We start from the raw sequence: 8,983 nt of genomic DNA, 5'->3' as shown, positions 1-8,983 counted from the left end.
CTAGTGGAGGCGTTCACTAGTCTACGCCAAGAAATTTGGAAGATAGTTATTTAAACATTGGATGGGAAAAGAGCCATATTGTGATTGTGTCCATTCCAAAGAAAGATGACCCTACAGAATGCAGAAACTACTTAACAATATCATTAATATCTCATGCAAGTAAAATTTTGCTGAAGATGATTCAAAAACAGTTGTCACTGTGCATAGACAGGGAGATGCCAGAAAGTCAAGCTGGATTCAGAAGAGACTCTTGAATAATGGATTTCATTGCTGATATCAGTTCTTGACTGCAAGCAGAGAATACCAGAAAGATGTTTTGCTGTTGTTGTTAACTGCAGTCAAGTAGGTTCCAACTCACTGCCACCCTGTATAGGGTTTCTGGGGAGCAGTTGGTGGGTTTGAACCGCCAGCCTTGAGGTTGACAGTCCAGTGCTTATCCTACAGCCTCACACCAGAAATATGTTTACTTGTTTAATTGATTATTCAAAAGTATTTGACTATGTGGATCTTACCAAACTATGCAAAGAATGAAAATTTCAGAACATCTAATTTTGCTCATCGAGAACCTGTACTTAGATCATGAGACATTTGTTTGAGCAAATGAGGGGATATTGCATGGCTTAAATTCAGGAAAGGTGTGTGTCATTGTTGCATCCTTTCACCATATTTACTCTGTATGCTGAGAAAATAATCAGAGATACTGCATTATATGAAGAACTCGTCATCAGGATTGAAGGAAGGCTCATTTATGTCTTTCAATACGCAGATGACACAACCTTGCTTGTTGAAAGTGGAGAGGACTGGATGCACTTAATGATGAAGATCAAAGAATACAGCCTTTAGTATGGATTACATCTCAAATGTAAAAATGAAACAAAACAAAAAGGGAGTCATGCTCTTGGGACACTGTGCTCTTGGCACAGGTGGCAGAGGGGACCAGTGCTCTGTGGTCTGAGATTCTTCAGTAGGTGCAATGGTCCCTGCCAAGCAACTGGCCTAAATCTTGAGTGTCTAGAAGGTGACACTCAAGAGAAGGGAATCTGGGACTGGGCGGTAAAGAAGTTGGGCTAGTACAGCATCATGAAGTTGCAGAGGGAGACAGGAGGCTTCAGCCAAGAATATTTCAGCCATTGAAAATATGTTCAAGACTCCTCGCATGTGGATGCAGATGAACCTCTCCTACAGAACACCTGTTCATTCAGACCTTTGACAAACCATGAATGAAGAGTCAAAGGGGATTGACAGGCTACACCTGGACAAATACTATGTACTGATTAGTTTGACTTTAAGGAAGTCCTTTGAGGTGCTGAGGCAAAATGACAGAGAAGAGAGCAGAATCAAGCTTTTTCTAGATGACTTATAAAGGAGATCCTGCACCTGGAAAGCCAATGGAGTGAATATCTTCATTGATATTCACCTGTCCAAGGTGGGAGGGAAAGAGCTGCTGGACAATCAGAATCTCAAATTTATTTATAACATATTGCAAAATTGCTGCCAAGACTAAAGACCATGCTTTGGTCCAAATGATAGCTAGGGGTGATTTTGAAGTCATCATGGACAAGTCTTCTTTGCACCTGAAGATATAGTGGAAGAGCCAAGAACCAAGGTGGGTGACAGTGAGTTCTCTGAAGAAGAGATCTCTGAGAATGAGAGGATGTGGAGAAAACAATATGCAAAAAGAAGACAGCCCAAGGTAAACATCACTCACAAAAAGATGGCATCATGATAAATAGGAAAAAGATGATGTCAAAGATTTTATTTTACTTGGATCCACAATCAGTGCTCATATAAGTGGTGGTACTTTTGTGTCACCAAGTCAGTTCCAATGCACAGTAAACCTGTTTAAAATTTCTGAGGCTGTAAATCTTGTGGAAGCAGAAAGTCTCATCTTTGTCCCGTGGAGCAACTGGTAGATTCTAACTACTGACCTTGAGGCTAGCATCCCAGTTCATACCCACTATGTTATCAGAGCTCCTTCTCACGTAGCTAGCAATCAAGAAATCAAACAACGTATTGAACTGGACATATCTACTGCAAAGGACCCCTTTAAAGTATTAAAGAACAAAGATGCCACTTTGAGGACTAAGGGGAACCTGACCCAATCCATGGTATTTTCAATCACCTCATAAGCAATGTGAGAGCTGGACAGTAAATAAGGAAGACTACAGAAAAATTGATGTATTTGAATTGTGGTGTTGGACAGGAAGGCTGAAAGTACTGTGGACTACCAGAAGAATAAATAAATTTGTGTTGGAAGAAGTACAGCCAGAAAGTCCCTTAGAAGTGAGGATGGTAAGACTTCATCTCATATACTTCAGACATGTTGTCAGGAAGGACCAGTCTCTGAAAAAGCACATGTTGTTGTTGTTGTCAGGTGCCATCGAGTCGGAACCAACTCATAGTGACCCCATGCACAGCAGAACAAAACAATGTCCAATCCTGGGCCAACCTCACTACCGCTGCCACACTTGAGTCCATCAATGATGCCACCTGGCCAATCCATCTCATTAGAGGTCTTCCTCTTTTTCTCTGACCCTCCACCTTACCCAGCATGACATCCTTCTCCAATGATTGTTTTCTCTGGACAATATGAATAGCAGAGAAAAAGGACATAGGGCTTGCTAAAGTAGGAACCAGCGACAAAGAGGAAGACCCCCAGTGAGATGGATTGGCACAGTGGCAGCAACAATGGATTCAAACATAGCAACAGTCATGAAGATGGTGCAAGACAGAGCGGTTCTTTGTTCTGATGTGTATAGGGTGCCTATGAGTCAGAGCCGATTGGACAGCGCCTAATGACAACAACATTGTATCATATACTGCTCTCACATAAAAGCTACATTTACAATATGAGATTCAAGGATTTGGGGCGTGCTGGTATAGCTGTAGTGAAAGCTTCACAGATTTCCTTTTCTTTATTAACAGTGGTCTTTGCACTGGATTGTTTATATTTAAATGATGGGCAACCACAGCTACAGAGCTCAATCTATGGCACATTTCCAGCAATCCAACTTTTTTCTTATACTCTCATGACTTTTCTCTGCTTCTTGGGAGCACTTTGAACATCACTTGTTGTTGTTGTTGTTAAGTGCCATTGAGTCGGTTCCGACGCATGGTGACCCTGTACAAGGTTTCCGAGGGTGTAAATCTTTACGGGAATAGAAAACCTCATCTTTCTCCTATGGTGTGGCTGGTAGTTTCGAACCACTGACCTTAAGGTTCACAGCCTGATTCGTAACCACTACGCTACCAGCTCACACATTCTATATCCTCCTCTTATTCCTGATTCTCTTTCCTTTGTTACTCCAAGTGAAGAAAGCCGCTGGCGTGCCTTGGATGGCTGACCCTTTATATGGTTCTCCTGGAATTATTGAAGGTTTACAGTATTGCACGAAACACAATGAAAAATGTTGTAGAACTTTGAGAGATCACTTTTTATTGCTACACACAATTTTCTGGAAAGCCAAATTGCTCACTTGGGGATGATTAGCATTACATGATGTATTTTTTAAATCTGTGTATAAATGGGCCCAGGCAGTTCAAAGCCATGTATTAAAAGGGTCAACTGTATTAGAACAAAGTAAGTTTAAAAATCAACACCTTTTTAGTAAAGCTAAAAATGAAGAGCAAAATAACCCGAAAGAAAGTAGAAAGTAGGAATTAAACTTAAGGATGGATATTAATTAAACTTAAAAATGGGCAAAATAGAGAAAAACGAGCTCTTTTGTAAAAGACTAATCAAGTCAATAAGCCTCTAGCTGGACTAAACAACAGCAACTAAAAGAGATGATAGACATCACCAATATTAGAAAATAAATTTACCAATATTAAATATGAATGAGGATACCATGTAGACTAAGAGCTCTTATGACCACACATTTGAGTAACATGCAATTGAGAAATTCCTTATAGATACAAGTAACGGAAACAGAGATGAATGCAGGGTAGTATTTCAGAGCCTGGGTTCTGGAACTAGGATGCTAGCATTTGAATATGAGTTCTTCCATTTATTTGTTATGTGAATTTGGTCAAACTCCCTAACTTTCAGGGAAGTTTCTGTTTCTGTAAAAATCAAGATTTTAGGGTTCTGCTGAGTTATTTTGTAAAGCTTTATGCTTGACACTGTATAGCTGCTATCTTTTGTTACTTTTAAATCTTAGGTAATTTTTCTATATGAGAGATATGATTGGTTCTCCTGACTTAATTGAAAATGAATTGGTGATTCTTGGTTAATGCTAGGTTTTATTGGTCAATTAGATGGATTATTAATGGGTATAGCTAGAAAATTCACATATACAGTTCAAAAGTCTATTGGTCATATGTTTAATTTCAACATAAGAAATAAATCAACTTCAAAAAGAAAAGGCTCTGATGAAGCATACTCCCGTCTGCCACGATCCTTCCAGCCCCAGACATTATTCATTTCCCCACACAATTCTGAAAAAGAGTTAAAAGGTTGACCTCATAGTGTGTTGAGAAAGTTATGTGCACTCAGGAGTCAAAGTTCAACTAAAAATAATTATTGGGAACAAGGGGACTACCTAGGTCAGCTGGCAGCTGGCGGAATGTAACATATGGTTTCCAGTCAATCAGGAAGACAGAGTTTCTTATCCTAGGTTCTAAAACATGAAAAGTTTCTTGTCCCTCCAATTTCCTTCTTCCTATTGGTCCCCAGAGTCTGAGCCATGCCTTGCACTCTCTCAGGCCACTCCTGTGCAGTGGGTCCTCCAGCCTGCTACCATCCGTCATGTTGAAAGCCCTGTTGGGAGGCTTGGGGCTCCTAGCTAGCAAAGGCTAGCATCCAACGACATCATTCCACCATCTGGTGACCAAGACTGGCTTCTCCTGAGAGCCTCTGCCTGCTGCCTGGTGAAGCCAGAGGTTGTCTCCTTACAATAACCTGTTCAGAAGGCTCTACGTCCTTAGTTGCTTTGTTGGAACACAGTCCCCATGGAACATCAACTGGGTGGCAATATGTCAGGCAGAGAGGTTAGCCAAGAAATTACCTACCACAAAAGAACATAAACCCAAGCTGAATTTGAACATCTGTTTCCTATGTAAGCCCTTCAGAAAGCATGGTATTGTGTGCTTTCCAAATCAGTTCCCAGCAATCTAGGAAAAGAAAGACAAAAAAGCGAACAGGGTCTGCAGTAAGGCAGGTCTTATCTAAGAGTACAATGGTGGTGTTGGTGGTGGTGTGCCATCGAGTCGGTTATAATTCATAGAGATCCTGTATAGATAGGGTTTCTGAGGCTGTAAATTTTTAAGGGAGCAGAAAGACTCATCTTTCTCCTGTAGAGCCGCTGGTGGATTTGAACTGCTGACCTGGCAGTTAGCAGTCCAATGCATAACCCACTACACTACCTATACTTTTTCTCTTTGTGCCTAGAGGTCTGAGGGATCCCCAACTGCCAATATTTGAAGGTCATGCAGTAGCCCCGGTTGCCCTAGTAGCTCCTGAAAGGTGGACAGTTAGAACCCTCCAGACTGTGAGGGAGAAAAGACCTGGTGATCTGTTTCTATAAAGATTCCATTCTAGGAAATCCTGAGGCAGATCGACTTTGTCATATAGGGTTTCTATGAGTCGGAGTTGACTCGATGGTACCCAACAACAACAACAAAAGTCACACAGACATTTGGTGTATCTATGAATTGCTGCTGTTCATGAGAAACCTGCAGCTCTCCAGGAAGAGAGAGACGGAGGCATGCATTTTAAATTCCTCAGAGATTTTGGGACTTACTTTGTGGCCTAACATATGGTCTATTCTGGAGACTGTTCCGTGTGTACTGACATGGAAAGTATGTGCATCATGCCGTTTTTGGGTTGAGTTCTCTGTCTAAACCTGTGAGGTCAAGTTGATTAATTGTGTCATTTAGTTCCTCTGTGTCTTTGCTTAGTTTCTATCTAATTGTTCTGTCCTTTTTTAACAATGGTATAGTAAAATCTCCTACTATTGTTGTAGAGTTACCTATTTCTTTCTAAAATTTTATTAGAGTTTGATTTATGCATTTTGAGGCTGTTTCATTGGAAGCATAGATATTTATTATGGTTATATCTTCTTGTTCAATTGACCTTTAATCATGAGATAATGTCCTTTCTTGTAAGAAACAAGGTTTTTGCCTTAAAGTATATTTACATTTTTAACTTTTTATCATGAATTGAGTGAAAATTTACAGACAAGATCATCATTTTACATTCAACACTTTGTTTCATCTCAGTGATTACAATGCCCTCCTTGCAACAACAGTTATCCTACTTCCTCCTTATGGCTTCTCTTTTACATCTTATATTTCACAAATGAGTAAAGCAAAAATATTTGATATACACATAGAAAACAAAACAAAAAAATATTCATTTAAATGTCTAAAGGGCATGTTCTGCAAGTCAGCCTCCTGCCCTCAAACACACAGCCTTACTCAGTCCATGGACCTAGAGCCCACAGCTGCTCTGTCTCTCCACGCCACCGCCTCTGCCGCTGTTTTCCCTGTCACCACTTTTCTAGGTAGGATCTCATGCTCTACTCATGGTTCAGGGACTGTCTGTGCCTAAAATGAAAGATTAACTACTCCCCCCTTTTATTTACACATCTTCTACAATTACAGTTGTGACCATCACAATTATTCCTGCTAGCAATGATTCACAATTGAATAATAAAATTCTATCACCAATGGCCGGGGGGCAGGGTTGCGGGGTGTACCCTTTGGTTGCTTGATGATGCATGGAGGGGATTGTAATCATTGCAAAAAACAAAATATGATAGGTGAATGTAAAGCTGATGTTCTCCTATGCAAACTATCACTCAATTCACAATAAAAACTTAAAAAAAAATAAAAAAATTCAATCACCATTATCTCCTTTCACCAAATCCATCTGGAAAAGAGGAAAACTCTTCAGTGGGGTTTCTACCTTACCCCCCTCATTCTGAAACTAAGCACATTTGTGAAAGCTTGTAAGCCAGCCATATCATACCTTTATAGAACCAACTTTTTTGATATTTAGTGTCTACATTACCCATTCCTACCAACCCAGAGCACTGTGGAAGCAAACTTGTTCCTTGATATGAAGAATCCTTCCATTTTGGTTAGAGTTTTGAGCAACTACATCCATAAGCAAAAAGCCCAGTTCACTGGAGCAATTTACACTTGCCCACAATATTAAGCATCTTTATCTTCATCTGGTCGAGTTTTGGTAAAAGAGCCATCCAAGCTAGGTCAAATGGGTCCTAACTGCAAGTTTCGGAGTTCACACACATCTCCCTGAACTTCAAACCAGCTGGCTGCTTCATTCTCAGCTCTAGGCTCCTGTGGCTAGGTCAGTGCCCATGGATTTAGGGGTTAACGCATCTCCGTAAACTTCAAACCAACCAGCCCTTCCTCTTCTCTCTCTCATCTCAAGGTCAACAGATGTCAATGGAACATGGCCAAACTCAGTCTATGTCTTCATTGCTGCATTTCCCCATGTCCACTCACAAGTAGAACCAGGTGATCACCAGGAGTCATACTAGATTGCTTTCAGGTTCCCTTCGTGTTTCAGTCCTAGAAGGGGGACTTGCCTGATGGACTGACTTTTCTTGCCTTGATGTCTCCAAAGCAAACGGCTTGCTTGGTATTCAAACAGCCAAGCAGTCTGCTTTTTTTCTGCAGGTCTTTCTTTCAATAAGAATCTTCTGTTGTCCCAGCAGATCTGGGTTGTACTGTATGCCTTTTTAAGTGGGAACGTCCCAACTCAGAAAGTTCTGGGTGGGGCTCAGGATTCCACCTAAGGCCCTATAAAGGGTTAACAAGAAGCATAGTTTCCTGAGCAAATTATAATTGCCCTTTTAGGGAGTCCAATCAGTTACAGGCTTTCAAGTTTTCTCTAACCACAATTCCCAATTTTAATTTCAATTACATCAGCAAAGAACATGGCACCAGGAGTTGATGGGATGCAATCGAAATCTTTCAATAAATTGATGAGGCACTGGAGGCATTCACTCATCTATGCCAAGAAATTTGAATGACAACTGACTGGCCAGCTGACTGGAAGAGATTCATATTTGTGCCCATTCCAAAGAAAGGTAACATAACAGAATGCAGAAATCATCAGACATTACCACTGATACTGAATGCAAGTAAAGTTTTGCTAAAGATAATCAAAAAACAACTGCAAACATACATTGGCAGAGAACTGCCAGAGGTTCAAAGTGGATTCAGAAGAGGATGTGGAGCGAGGTTTATCACTGCTGATGGCAGATGGATCTTGGCTAAAAGCAGAGAATATCAGAAAAATGTTTACCTGTGCTTTACTGACTACACAAAGGCTTTTGAATGTGTGGATCATGACAAGCTATGGACAACATTGTGAAGTATAAGCATTTCAGAACACTTAATTATTCTCATGAGGAACCTATCCATAAAACAAGAGGCAGATGTTTGAACAGAACAAGGGAACACTGAATGGTTTAAAATGGTTTAAAATTAGGAAAGGTGTGCACCAAGGTTGTATTCTTTCACCACACTTATTCAATCTGTATGCTGAGCACATAATCTGAGAAGCTGGATTATATGGCATCAAGATTAGAGGAAGACTCATTAACAGCCTTCAATATGCAGATGACACAATCTTGCTTGCTGAAAGTGAAGAGGACATAAAATGCTTACTGATGAAGATCAAAGACTACAGCCTTCAGTATGGGTTGTGCCTTAATGTAAAGAAAACAAAATTCCTCACCACTGGACCAATAAATAGCATCAAGATAAATGGAGAAGAAATTGACATTGTCAAAGTCTTCATTTTGCTTGGATCAATAATCAACACTCATGGAAGCAGCAGTCAAGAAATAAAACAATGTATTGCATTAGGCAAATGTGCTGCACAAGACCTATTTAAAATTTTGAAGAGCAAAGATGTCATTTTGACCCAAGCCATTGTATTTTCAATAACATCATATGCAAGTGAAAGTTGAAACTGAATAAGGAAGCCTTCAGAATCGATGTAGTTGAG

The 8,983-nt window shown here is 40.2% G+C and overlaps 1 pseudogene; it reads left to right on the top strand.

Moving 5' to 3' along the window:
- The window catches only part of LOC102830407, a 15,188-nt pseudogene extending 10,400 nt beyond the window's left edge, over positions 1–4,788 (top strand).
- Positions 4,789–8,983: the final 4,195 nt, after the last annotated feature.

The sequence above is a fragment of the Chrysochloris asiatica genome, unplaced genomic scaffold (assembly GCF_000296735.1).
Source record: "Chrysochloris asiatica unplaced genomic scaffold, ChrAsi1.0 scaffold00169, whole genome shotgun sequence".
NCBI lineage: Eukaryota > Metazoa > Chordata > Mammalia > Afrosoricida > Chrysochloridae > Chrysochloris > Chrysochloris asiatica.
Note: the sequence above shows the minus strand (reverse complement) of the source record. Positions and strands in the feature narration are given on the sequence as shown.